Source organism: Cyprinodon tularosa, unplaced genomic scaffold, assembly GCF_016077235.1.
Source record: "Cyprinodon tularosa strain WSP-4 unplaced genomic scaffold, ASM1607723v1 ctg27, whole genome shotgun sequence".
In the NCBI taxonomy this organism is placed as follows: domain Eukaryota; kingdom Metazoa; phylum Chordata; class Actinopteri; order Cyprinodontiformes; family Cyprinodontidae; genus Cyprinodon; species Cyprinodon tularosa.
The window spans coordinates 130,466-149,785 of NW_024038974.1; the positions used below are offsets into that span (position 1 = coordinate 130,466).

The 19,320-nt window shown below is 37.3% G+C and overlaps 1 protein-coding gene across 1 annotated transcript in view; it reads left to right on the forward strand.

Moving 5' to 3' along the window:
* The window catches only part of tnmd (tenomodulin), a 103,020-nt gene that overhangs the window by 43,625 nt on the left and 40,075 nt on the right, over positions 1-19,320 (forward strand). The window lies entirely within an intron of this gene.

Consider the following 19,320-nt stretch of genomic DNA (forward strand, 5'->3'; position numbering starts at 1 on the left):
CTTTGCAGAATTGCCCTGCTGTCTAATGAAATTAAAGTTGTAGTGCTTAGCTATAGGTAGAATAATTATCTTCCAAGTCTGAAAATATCATCTCATCTGTATAGTGCTAGTGATAGTATCATGCTGTGAAGGTATTTTACGCAGAAGGGACTTAAGCAGGTGGCATGATTAGGAAATAGCATTATGTAGAAATATTAAAGAAATGTTTCAAGACATCAGCCAGGATGTTAAAGCCACAGTAACTACCATGTCTTCCAAATTGACAATTAATCCCAACATATCCGTAAACTAGTTAGAGAGTTTGCTAAAGAAAATCAATATTTTGGAGCAGACTTCACAAAGACTTTAGCTCCAGACACAGGAAATCTGAGGGAATAACTGAAAAGCTGTGTTGGAGCAAGCTGACCCAAAAAAAAAATGAGTCTGTCAGGAGGAATGGTGCAAAATTTAAGCAAAATGTTAGAACAGGCTTTTGGGGAGATTTCAAAAAGGTTTGAAAGATGTAAGGCATTTTAAAGGGCAACTCTATTAAATATCAAATATCTAATTTGGAAAAGATGTTAAAAAAAAACCAAAACTATTTATTTCATTATTCTGCCATTAAGTAAAAAAAATAAGTGTTATCCAAACTGGCCTAAACTGGCAGGAACACTGTAGTCTGATTTACTATCAGACAAAGAAAAAAAAATAATTTTTATACACTGTTTTTACAGTGTATACAAATATCTGGTTTCAGCTGTATACATTGAAGAGACTTTAAAACAGAGTGAAAAGAATTGGAAAGATGGAGTGATGATAAAATTGCTGCTCTACAAGCTCATATTACATTATTTTAGTTTGCAACATGTAGCAGCATACTGTAATGTTCTGTCAGGCTGTCTTCAGTGAGATTAATGTCATGCTCTGCCAGTGGGCTCATTTTACCCTGTTCTGACTAACTTGATGACGCATTAGTGACTGACCAGTATTTTCTAAATTGAATTTTCTCATGCTGGAGCCTGTCCAGACGCTGCTGCTTGTGTTCAGCAGGCATCCCTAAAAACCAGCCTGCATGCGTATGGCAGCGGCAAAGCATCGCTACTTCATTTATCCAAATTCACTAGACCTTGAGACTTGACAGGCTGTGTAATCAGTGTCCGCAAATATAATCCCTATGGTCGCAAGACAACAACCAAATTTCGGCAACCTCCTTTCCCTGTTTTATATTAGATTTTTTTTTTTCTTTTAAATTACCTAACAAGGGAGAACACATGCATAAATATGCACAACACATGGTATCAAGAAGCATGTGTTCACGTGTGAGAAGGCCATCTGCACTGCTGTTTCTGGGTGGGGGCTCAATGCCAGCTGTAATTATGTCCTTTGTGGATCCTCATTTTCAAGTAATATTTCCATTGGAGACTGTCTCTACTTTTTTTTTTTTTTTTTTTTTTACAGCCAAATGTGTTCTACTGCAGCAAATTCGTCTGTGTTTGTTTTGATATCTGTAGCATTTTTTGCATCCCGGGTAAACACTGTTTGTTTGGGTTTTCCCTTTCATCATCTGTATTAAAAGTGAGGATTAATCATTCTGGAAGTTGCTTTTTTTCTGTTTTGTAAAAGGTTATTCTTATACAGTAAAGATAAGTATGTAACAGCCACGTCCTGTTTTAACTTTAAAAAAATAAATTTTGGGGGGGAAAAAAACATCGCCAAAAGATCGACCCCACCGTACAAAGACAGTAACACTTTCCACAGGGTCTTATGAAGGAATTCATAGCATGTCAACCTCTTCTCATATATTTTTACATTGCAATCAAAAACTTTTTTCACAGAGCTTTAATATAGCAGACCAACATAAAGTAGTGTATTATTGTAAAAAATCAGGATGATGTTAAAAAAAAAAATTTATTATCTAAACGTGTGATATGCATTTGCATTCTGCCTTTTCCGTCAGTGCTCTGTCAGCTGCATTCATACCTGCAACTCTTGAGGTTTGTCTCTACCAGATTCACACATCCCAAAACGGATTTTTTTCAACCATTTTGCTTTGATAAATAGTTGAACAAATTAAATTGTTTTGATCGGAGTTCCACAAAACCTTTTTTAAGTCTTATTGATCATATATGACATTTGTTTTAACTTGATCAGTTTAAACTGTTCTACTTTCTCTCTCCCTGAATGTTAAGGGTTGTTTACTGTAGTAATAATCTCAACCATAATCCTATGTATTTTGCAAGCTTTAACAGATTTTCATTCAGGATTGAAATTAGCTTAAAGGTATAGTGGATGATGTTCTTTTTCTGGGTGGATCATCAAAATAAGTGGTCCTCCTAATTGTCAATCTGGCGATATGTTTACATAAGGCCATCCTCTGGCTCGCCCCCACTTTCACTTACCGGTGTTGAGCCTGACAGTGGAAAAATTGCTAATCTACTTTTGGAAAGTAAGCATGTATGATCGATGCAAACAGCATCTTTTAAACAGACCGTGCACAAGGAGAAATGGCCTTGTGCATGCTCTTGCACACCTTTAATAGGCGTTCCCTCTCAGGAGCAGGTACAGGGTTGTGTGTGTGCATTTTTTTTTTATAAAGTGGAGAGGGCAGGCCTTTTTAAACTGTGTGCTGGTCCATCACAAAAAGTCTGAATAAAATACTGTAAACATTATTAATAAAATAGAAAATGAGAGATATTTTAAGTTGTATGAATACTTTAACAACATTCTGAGAACGCTTGAGCTCTATAAATTTAAAACCACTGTGTTTCAGGCTTCCGAGGGGCAAAGAGTGTGAAGCTTAGAGAAATAGTTTTCTTTGAATCACAGGCAGGAAGGATGAGGTGATCATCGGACCTTTCCCGCTTCTTGAGTTTAAGCTTTGCCATAAGGAAAATAAATCCAGAATATTCCTTTTACAACTCAAGAGACAAACACAGCAGACTCACTGAAATCATTTATAAGGCATGCAATGCTTGAGCTGCAGTGAATCTCATTTTTTTTCTGCAACACGCTGCCCCAATATCATTTCTAAGGTGAAAATCCTGCATAGTCAGACACAAATAAAAGCAGTAAAAAGGTGCAGTAAATAAATATCAGTACTACTCACCTGGCTGACATTACATAAATAACAATAGTGCAGCTGAGAGAAGTCAGACTCAGAGTGACTCAGCGCCCATCCAGTACGTCTCTCTGCAGTTTATTGAGAGTGGCATTCAGGAGTTTTCTCAGGAATCCTTTAATGATGTCTCCTGCTTCAGACATGGATAAATGTTTCATTCAAAGTCTTGAGAGGGAGAGCTGTACTGTCATTGGTAACAAGGTTAGGTTCCTTTTTTCTACATAACTGTAACAAAAACTGGTATTAATGTATCTTTATCTGATCTTTAAACAGACTTTTTTATCTAACAACTGGCAAAAATCATAATATGGGTCAGTGAAGGGATAGTAAAAAATTTAAATATGAAGGCCTAAATTTAATAGGAGGATTATGCCCTAACACATATTTAATCTTTATTTGAAAATGTGGCCTTATTAAAGAGACCATTTTTAGTAAACACACATTTTCAAATGTTAATAGGGTGCTGCTTTTTAATGAACTCCAAAATACTGAAACATGGGAAATTTCATGGCTTTGCTGGTTTCTTGGGCTTTAATTGACTCATTAGGCCTTTTAAGGCAGGATAAAAAAAACGCTGACTGACATTTCAGAGGTGATCATTTCTCTGATATATTAAACCTAAAGAAAATTAAAAACGAAGGACTAAAGATATTTTCAAATATCTTACAGCTTGCTCTACACACTATATGAAGTACCATTAGCTCCTGTTTGACTGAAAAGCTTATAGGCGTATGAGTACCAAACATACTGTATATATATGGTATATATCAGAAACAACATAAAAGCTAATTTAAGACAAGGTTAAAAATAGATATATATTATTTTCTGTTTTGTTTGCATTAGAGCTTCTAAGGAAATATTTTTCCTCTGACCTTATTAACCATCAAATTCTCACCTAAAAAAAACATTCAGGAAGCCTCAGTTTATTTTTTTTTAAATAAAACTTATTTGTAACTGTGGCTAAAGCAAACACCTTGCAGGGTATTTCACTTAAGTAAAGTTAAAATAATAGATTTGGAACAAAATTATTTTTTCCTTTTTTGGAATATGGTTTAATTGATTATTTTTCAGACTTTTGTTATAGTAGTACGCAAAGTTTCTGCTATTAAATATATTCATGCTTTCCTATAGCATATTTTTGATGGTTAACTCTGGGTTCATTGGAAAATTTAAGCTGTTAAAGGGAAAAAAGTAATGCGATTTCGTGGCATAAGGTGGCATTCAAAGTAATGCCACCTTATATTGTAAGACTGCTTCGTAGTTTAATAGCATGTGATACACAGTGACACTGTTATATGTTAGCTAAACCAAGATGTTACACTTAATTTGTACTTTTTTAAAAGAATTTCAGACCTCATTAATCACACTTATTTGAATATAACATTTATGTATAGTATAAACTGAATAGCATCATGTTTTTCATCTTAAGTAGGATAGAAAAGTTATGGTAAAGTAGGCTATGTGAAATACCCATATTTAGGATGAGTGGTGGCCTAGCGGTTAGGGCATTGTGTTTGAAATCCAGAGGTTCTGAGATCAAGCCCCACTCCCACAGACTGCCACTCTGGCTCCCTGAGCAAGACCCTTAACCCCACACTGTACCCAAAAAGGATTGGTTTAAATGCAGAGAGTTAATTTCATTGCTCTGTACTTGTGACAGTGTACTGACAATTAGACGCTGGGAAAAAAAATCTATTGTAAAGCAACTATTAAATTGTGTTTATTGTTAATTTTTAGCATAGTTTTCCTGATCTTTGCTGTTTTGTAGTATTTAAATTGCAGTTAATGAGTTTGTTGTATTTTTTCTGTAAATATAAAGGAAAAACTATTTTCAATTACAAATAGTCTCTTTTATATATCGTTAAGTAGTCCTTAATTTTTTTGTAAGTGTATTGGTATTCACAAATATGATATTTTATATTATAGTCTTTCTATATATAATAATACTGGCCTGGTTTTGACATGTTTTTGTCAAATAGAGTTTAAGGCTTCACAAGTGCTGCTGTTTTCAAACCAGCAAAGACTTGGAAAGCACTAAAACCAAAAGGACACAATGTTAGGTGGTAAGACTGTCATAGCTGCTGCCCACCTCGATCTATCACAGTGCTGCCTATGGTTCCCAGGAGGCCTTGTGCAATGTGCAGCCCCCATGCCATTTTTTCACCCCCACATCCTCAAACTTTCCACCCCCTCGACAGCATCCACGGCCATTACCACCCTGCCATGAGTGACAACCATCCAGTTCCGCCTGACTGAAGCCTTTTTCTTCTACCCCTCAAGGACAACTAAGAGGACATATTGTCATCAGCTCATCTCTCTCATTCCCACAACTGCCTCCTCCACACACATACACACACGTACAAACCCAGAGCCAACTGCGAGCCACTCACCTGTAACAACATCTACGTGACCTTTGCTTAATGTCCTCCGGTGGCACACCACAACCCATTCGCACAAACAGCCTCCAGGACTGGCTCCGGCTGCCGCTACTCATTCGCTCCCTCTCCCTGTGAGTCTGTGCTTGAAACCCTCAAGGTGGGGGTTGTTAAGAACCACTTCAGATAGAAACCTTGAACAGAGGAAATAAACAAGCCATTGTCTGTGAAGGCTTCTTGCTCCAGAGCCTGAATGTTTTTCTTGGTGTGAATCTGAATTCTTTATCTTGTGCTCCACAGTCAGAGGGATCTTATGAAGTGAGTACTTCTTGAGAGCTATCTTAGACCCTGGAAGGAAGGTTTTTAAATGAATCACATGTATTTTACAAGAAATGTTCCTTTTACATCTGGTGCACATTTCACTGTGGTACAGTAGCTTCACTTTCTGCACAACTTTGAAATGTTCAAGTACATTTCTCAGCTTTGTCCAGCCAAATACACCACTGTATTGTTGCCTTACTGATGCTTTCTTATAAACCATCTCTGAGATTTGTTTTTGCACTTCAGCATGCTCTTAGATGTTGTAAGGCTGGTGAGACGTTTGGGACTCAACACTGAACTTGAGATGAGAGGCTGTTTCTTACAGCTGCAGTGAGAGCCTTCACATGTAAAGAGGAAAGTCCTTTGAATTCAGAAATGTCAGATTCAAGGAATCATGGGCTGTGATTTTCAGAGGGCTACAGGGCCTTTCAAAGAATGGTCAGATGTATCAAAGAAGACAGTTTAATACAAAATACGAGTTACAGAAATGTAGGCAGGGGGAAGAGAAGATTCACGTTAAATATACATTTTTTAGTAGAGATTTTTAATTTTAGGAAAGAATATTTATGTACAGGGAGGACTGCATCTCTTTGGTAACCAGTTTTATTCAGGCATTTATCTCCCACTTTTTAACTATAAGCAGTGGGGAACTATGCATATCGCCTTAGACTGAAGAAATATAAACCATCTTGAGTCAGTTTATCATTATAGTGGTTAAATATTTTCTAACTAAAAGGAAGTTTTACATTTTTGAGTTTATTCAGCATGTGTTCAGAGTGTGGTATTTGTTAACATGACATTGTAATATGGAATTTGAGTAAAAGAGACGGTACTAGCTTTAATGCAATGAGCTTTAACCAGTTGGCAATACTGACATTATTACCTTGAACACAAACAACACTGCCTTCGAGTAATATAGTAAATGGAAAGTTCATTTGATAGTAGCATTACAGTCAGGACACATTTATGTACAGATTGGTTACAGCATCTACATATCCCCTACACAAAGCATACAGGTGTATTTAGTAAGTTGCGTCCTTGAAACAGACTTTAAACAGCTCTGCCAAAGCTGCAATTAATTTCTGGTGGGTGTGTAAGTATTTGATTACCAAACAGTTGATTGCAGCAATCAATATCATTAGCAGAAATAGAGTAAAATAGGTGTCCAAAATTAAATTTTGCTCTGGAGCGCATGGAAGCTTGGACTGGCCCTGCATGGAGGGACAGAATCCCCAAACCTTCTTGGCTCATTTATTAAGTTGTAAACAATGTTTTGGTGTGCATCTTGGAGTTCTGGCACCGAGGCCTAAGGTATTCAGTAAGTTGCCTCCTGTGGAAACTGAAACGTCATTGATTACCCCCAAACAAGCTTGCTGCTGGTCTCTAAAAGTGTGTTGAAGGTTCGTTGTTTTGAAGGAGTTTGAAGCAGTACTTGTTTTTCCAGAACCTGGTTTAATATTGGCTTACATTGCATCTCTAGATCCATTTAGTACCTTTGTCTTTCCGTAGCATTACCCTTTTTTTATCTTTGTTGACTCAACCATAATTCTGTCCTACCACAAAACATCATTCTCATTTCTTGGTTATGTCATATACTTTATGTCAAACACTGCAGCTAATAAAGCCTTTGAATGACTGCATAAGTCATTCACAAAGTTTAATAGTAATTTAAAGAAGAATTCAGTGTTAGGGTGACCAAACGTCCGTATTTCCCGGGGCATATCCGTATTTCACGTCCTGTCCCGGGCGTCCCGGGTTTTTTTTAGAAAGTGAGGAAATGTCCTGATTTCACTGCGCACGACGCTCCGTGTGACGTAATCCCTGAGCCGCGTCAGTGCGGGCAGCCCTGTTCTTAATCAGAGGCTCTGTTCGAAAACCTGGGCTGCATCCTCCAAGGACACGGTCTACCTAGACTGGATCCTTCGAAGTCCTTGAAAATAAGGAGGCCGGAAGAGTTCTGGCTGTAAATTCGAACAGGTCCTCCCTTCGGCGGGTTTTGCCGGCGTATGCTCTGTTGCTTAGCAACCGTGAAAGTTGACACACAAAGCAGGAAAAGAATGAATACCGAGGTTTTCAAAACTGTTTGTTTATTTATGTTTATTTATTTTTTAAAAAGTTAAAGTGAACAAAGACTACACTCACAAGAATCCAGAGTGGAATAAAGGTTCCAACCAGCGGGAGCAGGAACAAATAAAATCAAATATAATGATAGAAACCTTAGTCAGTTAAATAACCTGCTGCTGTCATTCTGCACATCTCTGATGTTGCTGCTATTTTCAAATATCCATTACTGTAAAAATGTCCATAGCTGCATATTGGTTATTAATTCTCCAGTTTTATATTGTTAAAACACTTTACAGAATTTTATTTTTTATATTTTAACTCTTCCCTATTATGTTATTCTTATACATTTTTCTAAGGTCCTCATTTGTGTGTGACCATTTTCAATAATCTTTCTGCTGCTGTAAATTTGCCCATTGTGGGACAGTAAAGGGATTTTCTATTCTATAAAAGGGTTAGAAATATATAAGTAAATCTAAACAATGTATCTACAAAATATATCTGCAAAATCTCTAATATTCAACAACAAAAAATACTTAGTTAAGCATATTGTGCAAAACAACAATAAAAAAATAAAAATCCTATCAGATTTATAGTTCCCACTCTGCAGATCTATTAGAATCTGTCCTTAAATTACAGCCAAACTCATTTACACAGTAACAGATAAAAACCTTTAGATAAACCAAACATTACCGCCACATATCTGACTCAATAACCATTAAAACAACTATTTTCATTAATTTCAGACAGAACTATTCACAGAGTTGTATTATTATATTAAACTGAACTTCAAATTTTCACAACTGTTCTGCCAAGTAACATTTCCTCTGATCATGGAGCAAATCCCGATGATGAGATATTTGTTCTTTCAATACTGGAGTAGGCTTGCTACTTGTCAGACAACGGAAAACTTTGAACGTTGTATAATTTCTCTACTTTAGCAAAGAGTAGCGGTTTAAACGGAGGAAAGTATAGGACGCGGCGCGCCTTTCTCTGAAGAACTACTGAGCGGGAGAGACAGCCAGGTGAGGAAAAGCTGTTCTTATCTATCGATTCAGTATTTTTATCATACAGACATTAGGCTGTTATTCTTGTGTTTCCCTTAGCTTTGATTGTATGTCTCACAATTTTGTAATTTATCATTGTTCATTAAACTCTGAAAGCTATGTGACTTTGTTAATATTCTGTCCTAAAATGCGATAAGATGTGCCCTTTTTTTTTTTTTTAGCACCTGCCCCTTTAGTGGTCTCTGCACGGCCCTGCCAAGGTGTCCTGGTTTTCCCAAATGAAAATATGGTCACCCTATTCAGTGTTTACTGTTTAAGAAACATTTATAACAGTCATTTATTAGCCTCTTGAAGTCCTTCTTTTGTATTCTTTTACAAGCTATTGAAAATTATTGAGTTTTGCAACAACATCTAAGTGCCGGGGGTTGAATACTTTTAGATGCAACTGTCCAAAGTATCTATTTTGACTTGCTGACCCAACTGTTTTAAGTAAGTAGTAGAGGCTCTGGAAAACTATATTATAGTCACTCCATGACACTAATTCCATCTTTATTACTGCTGTCTGTTCTTGACACTTTAGCTCCTTTGCAATGTTAAGATTTTGTTGGGGGATGTTATTTATTGGTATTAATCATGTTGTTTTTTTATGTGTGCTTCATGAACCTAAAAAAATGCAACATGTAAAACTAGTTGTATGAACAGCTTATTTATAGCCCTGCAATGAGATTTCTAGTCAGGTGATTTTATTTAACCTGTTTTATTTTAGACACAGAGGTTAAAGATTACAAAGTCAAGAACTCCCCACAATAGAGTGATGTGATTTCTGATTAATATATGCTATTTGTACTTTGAGAATGATGAAAAAGCTGTGCTTCCAAGAAAAAAAAAATACATTTACTTAATTAATGAGTCACATTTTCACTTTTTCACTTTCATACTTGCTTTTTGTAACCCTAATTAAAATATATACTGTAATAGGCAATTGGTAGTAAGTGCTTAACAAATACTGTGCAATATGTTCATCTTAAACAGCTTAGAATTGTCACAAATAATTTACATTTTTTTTTCCCACCTTTATGTAAACAGTGAGATCTTTAGATAGATAGATAGATAGATAGATAGATAGATAGATAGATAGATAGATAGATAGATAGATAGATAGATAGATAGATAGATAGATAGATAGATAGATAGATAGATAGATAGATAGATAGATAGATAGATAGATAGATAGATAGATAGATAGATAGATAGATAGATAGATAGATAGATAGATAGATAGATAGATAGATAGATAGATAGATAGATAGATAGATAGATAGATAGATAGATCGATCGATCACAGCACTGACTACATTTGATTCCACAGACGCCTGCTGAGTGGCCCATCACAGACTGGTACTGGGAAATCGACCTCCAAATCACCCTTTTTCAGCTATAGGAACCAGGGAGGACCAGCACTTTAAAGGTTGAGCCTATAGGCTTCACCCTTGGAGTCTATCGCTGGTCGGTTAAAGGCAAAGCAGAATGGAGTCTACTGTATGTACATCTATATACGTCTATGTATGTCTGTCCAGCCTTCGTGTAACTTACGTTCTTTGAGGCTTTCTGCCCAACCAAGTAACAGAGGATCTCTGATCATATCAGAGCCAGAGAATCTGACTGCCGTGAATGATGAAGAAAAAGGTTATAAACAGTAACAGTACAGGGAAGTAAAAGAACAGATGCAAACCGAAACAAATCAGTAGCTAGAATATCCGTAATGACGCAACATAACAAGCCCTGCCTGCGTAAAGTGCCACTGCAGATGAAAATAAACTTGAGGTTTGATTAAACTCAGCTCTAGTTAATGATCAGAAAGTCGCTTTGTGTTCTTTGAGGGTTCAGGTCTCCTTAGTTGAATAGTCATAGTATTTTTTTTTTCAGTTCTAGTCATTTTAAAGCTGTTTACTCTAAAACAGAAGGTGACTTTTTTTCTCCTCTTATCCACACAGTGATCATATCTGCCATACTGTTACAAATTGTGAGCATCATACTATGAGACAAGTAATGAATACACTGTTACACCGTTTAATTGGATCACTCTGCACGATCACATGTACATATTTGCATCCTTTCCTCCTTCAATTGGACCTTGAACTGAAACATGAAATATTCTAGACAAACACCAATTGGATAGCAGCAGGTGTTATTTTACAGCACAGTCCTGCACACATCTGGTCATCATTCATACCCGGCTGTCAATATTCTATTTAAATGCCTCACTAATGAGAAAACCTTGCAAAGTCAGGCTGATCAGAATCTCTTTAAAGTTTATGCTATGCCTAAAATAAAACTCGATACGACTATCCTTGTAACTGTTACAGAGGTTGCAGTGTAGGAGGATTATGTTTTAGAAGTTTGTGTGCACCCTTATACTGTGACCACAAAATAATACATAATAAGAACATGTTTTTTTGCACAAATTAGTTTTTCGAGACAACAAATTAGTAATTCGTGGGCACAAATGAGTATGTTATGAGAATGAATAGGTATTTCATGGGCATGTTATATATTTTTTCCCCATATCAGTTTTCCTGCTTTGTAGTAGCACAACATTTGGAAAGGAGAATACTGAATAAACATAGATTGCTGTTAGACGCACCATTATTTGCTGCAGATCTGCATCAGCAGGGGAATGACGTGTTTGTACAGAAAAGTTAATAGCCTACATGCAGATTGAGTTATTATTGTTAGAGATAGTCAGCGTTCTTAAATTACTTCAGAAAGGGTATCTGTGAGTAATTTTGGTCTTATCTCTCTTTTTATTTTATTCCTGTGCTTCATATTTTCTGATCGCTGGTTATTTTTTTTACCATAGCCTCATGCTTCAGTTCTTTCAGACAACAGATGTGATATTATAATCATATCTGCTTCTTGTTAGACACCAGAGTGTAGACACAGGTGTGTTTGAAACTTTGTGATAATTTGTGGAATTCCTGGTTAAATGATACAGCAGTAAATTTAATTAACGCATTGCTCCTGCCTATGTAGATCTGTTTTTCAAATTCTACCTTAAGCCTGTACCCACCCACAGGTTCTATTTTCTCTAAATCAGGGGCCTAAGAGCATCAGATGGCTTTAGCTCTGCTGTCACTGAGATGAGAAAACCTGTGAAATGTGGCCGATTCAGGAAAGTGGAGCAGAGCTCTAATTTGGGGCAGAGCACAGCAGTAGGGTTTGCATTAATTTGTTTGCATCATCTGATTTATTCATTTGTCACAATCACTGTCTCATTCACAGCTGACTAGTAGAAAGTAATATGCAATCATATTCAATCAGGTGTAGAATGAGATTCTCAGCATTTCTCATGTGTTTTCTGATTTGTTGGTGCCAGCCTTGTTTGGTGCTGCACCACAAACCTCTGACTGTATTTTCTGCTATATTCTTGCCATGATCCACTTGCCACATGTTTCTGTCCTATTTTGCCCTTAGTAGTTCTAGTGGTACGGATGTATTTATTTTCTGAAATATGCATTAAATTTGCCATGTGTGACCATGAACATAAAATTGCAACCACTATGAGGCCTTGAACTATGTTTTTTTCTACAGAGCATGATGTATTTTTGACTGCTCAATTCTGTTAATATAATGGAACACTACCAAATTAATACATATTGTCCCTTCTTCCTCAACATACACTTAGATAGCAGGGCTTCTAATATGTTTCTTTTTTTATATCTAGCTATATTTTGTGTCCATATATCCAGGTTATGCCTGCTGTTCTGCTCACAGTGCTTCTGATTTCAACATTTGCTATCTTGTAGTTGCCTTCCTGTTACATATTGCTCAGGCTGTGCCCACCCAGTTACAGAAGCCAAGGATCTACTTTTGCTTCTGTGGGGAATTTTTTTTACCATGCAAACTGCAACTCCATGAATCTTCCTATGAGGTTTTTAGTCTCTCCTCTCCCCAGTGAGCAATTTTCCATAAGAGATCTGGCATGAGCATTGGTTTCAGTTAAGTTATCCCCTATGGTAATAAAGGTACTCAAACCCTTCTACTATGTTAGAGCATCTCTTTTTACAGCTTTCCCTGGGACGACACCCCACTAGGTGGAAATCCATTTTATAACCATCTTTGCCAAGGAAGTTGCAGGTCAGATGGGAGGTCGCATGGATGGGTGGCTGGAGTTTTACCAAATTGCTGCTTGAGATTTTCCTACTGGATAGGAAGAAAACATGTATGTGTATGTTAAACATATACTAGACCTGAATTAATGACATTTTCATTGTATATTTTGTTCTGTATAAAGTTGAATTTGTGGACAACATAATTAGACAAAACATCATCAATGAATATCAACGCTATTTACCAACTTTGGTGTAATGTCCTTAAAACAGACAGAAGAAGGATCAGTATTCAAATGTGACGTTGGTGAATGGATCGAGACAGGATGTTCCAGATGTGCTCAGTTGGATTCAGGTCTGAGGAACGGGCTGTGAGCTCAACCCCTATCTGTGGACATCAGGCCCTGATATCATCCTCATGGAGTCGGTTTCTAACTGTTTGTTCAGAAACATACACATTTGTGGCCTCCTGGAGGTCATTTTTCAGGGCTCTGACAGTGCCTCTTCTGACCTCCTTGCACAGAGATGTAGGTAGCGGTCTTGCTGCTGGTTTGTTGCTCTCCACCGGCCTCCTTCACGTCTCCTGGTGCACTGGCCTATGTCCTCATAGTGCCTCTAGCTTCTGAACATGCTGTCAGAAAAAGCAAACCTTCTTGCTACAGCTTCAAAAGTTTGGGGTTACCCAAACAATTTTGTGTTTTCCTGAAAAGTCACACTTATTCACCACTATGCGTTGTGAAATAAATAGAAAATAGAGTCAAGACATTGACAAGGTTAGAAATAATGATTTGTATTTGAAATAAGATTTTTTTTACATCAAACTTTGCTTTCGTCAAAGAATCCTCCATTTGCAGCAATTACAGCATTGCAGACCTTTGACATTCTAGCTGTTAATTTGTTGAGGTAATCTGGAGAAATTACACCCCATGCTTCCAGAAGCAGCCCCCACAAGTTGGATTGGTTGGATGGGCACTTCTTGCGTACCATCCAGTCAAGCTGCTCCCACAACAGCTCAATGGGGTTCAGATCTGGTGACTGCGCAGGCCACTCCATTACCGATAGAATACCAGCTGCCTGCTTCTGCTTTAAATAGTTCTTGCACAATTTGGAGGTGTGTTTAGGGTTATTGTCCTGTTGTAGGATGAAATTGGCTCCAATCAAGCGCTGTCCACTACGTATGGCATGGCGCTGCAAAATGGCGTGATAGCCTACCTTATTCAGAATCCCTTTTACCCTGTACAAATCTCCCACCTTACCAGCACCAAAGCAACCCAGACCATCCCGCATCTTTTCCTTTTTTCTGCGTCTCACAAACGTTCTTCTTTGTGATCCAAACACCTCAAACTTGGATTCATCCATCCACAACACCTTTTTCCAGTCTTACTCTTTCCAATGTCTGTGTTCTTTTGCCCATGTTAATATTTTTCTTTTATTGGCCAGTCTCAGATATGGCTTTTTCTTTGCCACTCTGCCCTGAACCCCAGAATCCTGCAGCCGTCTCTTCATTGTAGATGTTGACACTGGGGTTTTGCAGGTACTATTTAATGAAGATGCCAGTTGGGGACCTGTGAGGCGTCTGTTTCTCAAACTAGAGACTCTAATGTACTTATCTTCTTGCTCAGTTTTGCAACGTGGCCTCCCACTTCTTTTTCTACTCTGGTTAGAGCCTGTTTGTGCTGTCCTCTGAAGGGAGTAGTACACACCGTTGTAGGAAATCTTCAATTTCTTAGCAATTTCTCGCATGGAATAGCCTTCATTTCTAAGAACAAGAATAGACTGTCGAGTTTCAGATGAAAGTTCTCTTTTTCTGGCCATTTTGAGCGTTTAATTGACCCCACAAATGTGATGCTCCAGAAACTCAATCTGCTCAAAGGAAGGTCAGTTTTGTAGCTTCTGTAACGAGCTAAACTGTTCTCAGATCTGTGAATATGATTGCACAAGGGTTTTCTAATCATCAATTACCCTGAGCCAATGCGCAAACACATTGTACCATTAGAACACTGGAGTGATAGTTGCTGGAAATGGGCCTCTATACACCTATGTAGATATTGCAGCTAGAATAGTCATTTACCATATTAGCAATGTATAGACTGTATTTCTTTAAAATTAAGACTAGTTTAAAGTTATCTTCATTGAAAAGTACAGTGCTTTTCCTTCAAAAATAAGGACATTTCAATGTGACCCCAAACTTTTGAACAGTTGCCCGCGGGTGGTTTCCCTTTTTTCCTCAACGTCCAGGTCTTCTACCAGAGGCCTGGGAGCTTGGGGGGGTTCTGCGCAGTATCTTTCCTGTTCCTAGAACTGTACTTTTCTGGAGAGAGATGTCTGATGTATTTCCAGGGATCTTCTGTAACCACTCATCAAGTTTTAGGGTCACCGCCCCTATGACAATGGGCACCACTGATGCCTTGAACTTCAAGATTTTCTTCAAATCTTCTCTGAGCCCCTGGTATTTCTGTAGTTTCTCATGTTCTTTTTTAACTGAGGTTGCAGTCACTTGTTATTGTTACTGTATGTCAACCCCGATGGCTTTCCTCTGCTTTGTGTCCACCACCACCATGGACAAACTGGTATTTATATGCATTAGATAATGTACTATGTTCACAACAGCTTTTAAAAGAGTCAGTCCTCAATACAGGAAGGTAAAATACAATATTCTGTACAATATTCTGCAAAAGGCTCCTAACCAAAGTGGCATAAATCACACTGAAGGTTTTTCCTATGTTCTTGAGTAAAGGTATTAAAAGAGGCCTTACAAAGGCTATTCATTTCTATTTTCAGAATGCCAATTACTGTGCACAGCAGCAGCTTTTGCTATTGAACCAGTTTAAATCAAACTGTTGTAATACATTATTATCTATTTCAACCCGGTGTGCTGGGTAGATCCTCTCTGTTGGATTTTCATCAGACGAGACAGCCTGCTGAAAATGTAATTCACTGTTTTAGTATAAATCAATAAGCCCCCCAAATCTATTCCCTAACTCCCACCTTTATGTTAATACAAAAGAAATTCCCAAATAGGACTTTAATGCACCGCACAGACTTTCAAGGGGTTTAATAGCCTCTATTTTATCTATAACTGCTCAATTGACACTTAAATTTCGAGCCCATCTTAATTTGCCTTCTCTTGACAATTTTCTGTTCAACTTCTTTTCAGAGCGCAGTCCTCTGCAAGCCGTTTTAATAGAGATTTATTGGCTTGTGCCATTCTGACAGTGATCATCCATTAGGAATTATATCCCATTTGGACATCATGATTCCTTTCTCGCCCACAGAAAAAGAGTAGGTCTAGTGATCATTTTCTGTAATGTTGCACATTTAGCACATGTCTTAGAAGCTGTGTACAAGAATGCCAATACAAAGCAAGTTAAATACTAAATAAGTGGATACATTTAGAGTGAAAGCTAATTTTGCATTAGAACATTAGAGGACATTGAGATGGTTCTGATGGGGGATATAAATCCTGATGGACTCCCCATCCGAGTATCTTCATTAATCATGCGTCTCATTGGCAAGGCTCTGATTTGCCACTAAGACAGATGAAGATGAACTCAGCAATATATTTCTCATCATAACACAACCCTCACATAAATATTAATAGCATATTTTCAGCTGGTGGGCGTGAATCATTTTTTCAGACAGGGAATTTTAAGAGCTATCCATGCGTGTCCAAGAACAGTACATAAAGCGAGTGGTTGTGATAAACAACACCGCTTAAAGGCAACACACTGGAGAGAAAACCTCAACTGTAGCTGAGATTTAAAATGTCTTTATTATGATTTCTTGAGGCAAAAATCTAAAAGTGCATTTTTACATGTGACCTTTTAGTTTGCAAACACAAATATTTGACTTCACCAAATCACTGTTATCCAAAATAATACTTTTTAAAGGTATTTAAATTACTCACCACATAAATTATATTTCAAGGGGAAATTTTTTCCTGCTACACTGAGATATTCCTCTTCCTACTGCATTATGAGGAATCAAAAATAGGCGTGAAATTCTTATATTTTAAAGCTGTTCACTGTTAAAATTGTATCACCACGTCGTTTGAACCAAAGAGAACAGAAATGGAGATAAGAAGAGCAAGAAACAGTAGAGTCAAGCGCTTCATACATGGGGGATATGACCCCTATATAATAATGGGGTTTCACATTAAAGTCTAAATTAAATATTAAAAGTTTGGCAGAAAACTCATGAATGGTTCTCAGGCTATGATTGGAAAACAGAGTCATAGCAAAGTTGTCTTAAATAAATTGTTTTCATTTTGTCTCCAAGGAGAATTGAGCGATGCAGCAAACTAAAACTGTTATGCATTTTTTGCATACAAGCTTTCACACAACTCAACACACTGATGACATATAAAACATGAAATATCGAATATGAAATGGTTTAGAAAAAGTATTTCAAACCTAACTTTGGCCACCATCTCAAAACAGCTACCAAACATGTTTTTCTCAGCAGCTAAACCATAGCTCTCCTTCGGCCAACTGCTATAAGGGTAACACGCATGCCATGTTTTACTTTTTATTATAGGGCAAAGATACATAAGGAGCCTATTATTGCCTGTATTTTTGTTTGATCCTTTGTTTCCCAATGAGAAGCATTAAAAGGAAAGTTCATTAACTGGTCATTTGATTTAACAAAGTAAAAAAACAAAAAACCTCTCATGACGACTGGCTTAATTATTTATTATATTCACCTGTCCAAAACTGCCACTGCTCATCTGATCCACCTGCTCCTGCCTCTATTTAAGGCGCTTACATCCAGTTATCAGGGGCAGATTATTCTCTCTGCCAGTGGAGAGAGGGTTCTTAGCATTCATCAGTGTTTCTGATTACTTGATTCTGACCTGATGTGCCTCTCAACCACTCAGCCTGCCTGTTCCAGTCTGAACGCTTTGCCTGAACTGTCTTTGGACTCCTGGACCTCTGAACCAGCCTGTTCCTGTTCTGATCTGTTTCCCTGGCCTGGCTTTGGACTCCTGGACTTCTGAGCCTTCTTGCTCTGATATGTTTGCCTGACCTAACTCCGGACTCCTGCGTGTTCTCCTGGGCTGCAGCATCAAGGACACTCTGGGCAGTGGGGTTAAAGTTGTCTTAAATCAATTGTTTTCATTTTGCAGCAAACTGAAAGTGTAATGTCTTTGTTCCATACCAGCTTTCACACAACTCAACACACTGATGACATTAAAATTATGAAATGCTGAATATGAAATGGTTCAGAAAAAGTAATTCAGACCTAACTTTGGCCAACATTTCAGACCAGCTACCAAACCTGTTTTTTTTTCCAGCACCTTAACTACAGCTCTCTTTCGGCCAACTGTTATTGGGCTAACACATCTGCCACATTTTATGTTATACATTTAGGGCAAAGATACATAAGAAGCCTATTGTTGCCTGTGTTTTTGTTTGGTCCCTTGTTTCCCAATGGGATGTATTAACCCTTTAAAGCCCGATCCAAGAATAAAACAAAACAGAAAATTACTTTTTTTTGGTTTGAAGTCCTTATTTGGCCTTTTAACAAAATATGTAAAAAGAAAAAACAGAAATACATTTTTGATATTAATAATTTATTACTACAGTATGCGATAAGTCAAGATTATTTTTTGTGTAGTCTTCTGCCCTCTGTTATCAGGTATATCTGATTGTGTACAATAGGGTTTTGAGCAAAGTTTTTACCATTAAATTATGCAAAAGGTGACAGACGCAAAACATTTCAGAAACCGTATGTATCAAATATAATACAGTTGGCATTACAGGGTTAAAGGGAAATTTCATTAAGTTGGTGGTCATTTAATTTATCAAAGCAAAAAAAAATTCCAAACCATCTGAGTAAAAAATTTCATTTAAATGTTATTGTTTTTATTAAATAATCATCATCCACATTTTTGTTTCTGTAGTCACAGCTATGCCAAATTACTACCAGACCTGTAAAACTAGGAAATCACTTAAAAAAGAACCCATATGACATGATGAAGCAAAACAGCATGTCCAGCTGCAAATACATTCAATAAATACAAATTAATGTCTGTTTGTCCAGAAGCCATTTCTAAGGTCTCTGGGTTGAACGTTAAACAGAATGTGGCAGCAGGTGGTGTATACAGGAAAGAGAACCTGATACTAGCGATTTCTAATGGACCAACAACGCCACCTTGGGAATTTCACCCAAAGAATTAATTTTAAAGGTAGGATACGTAGATCCGTTCTACCATAGAGAGAGTCAGAGACGTGGTTATAATTTAGAAAAAACAGCAATTCTTTATTTAAACATGATTAAAATAACAGGTCTTGTTAAAATATACTACCCACACACACGGGAAGGCGAGGGGGGAGCCTGATTCAGGTGCT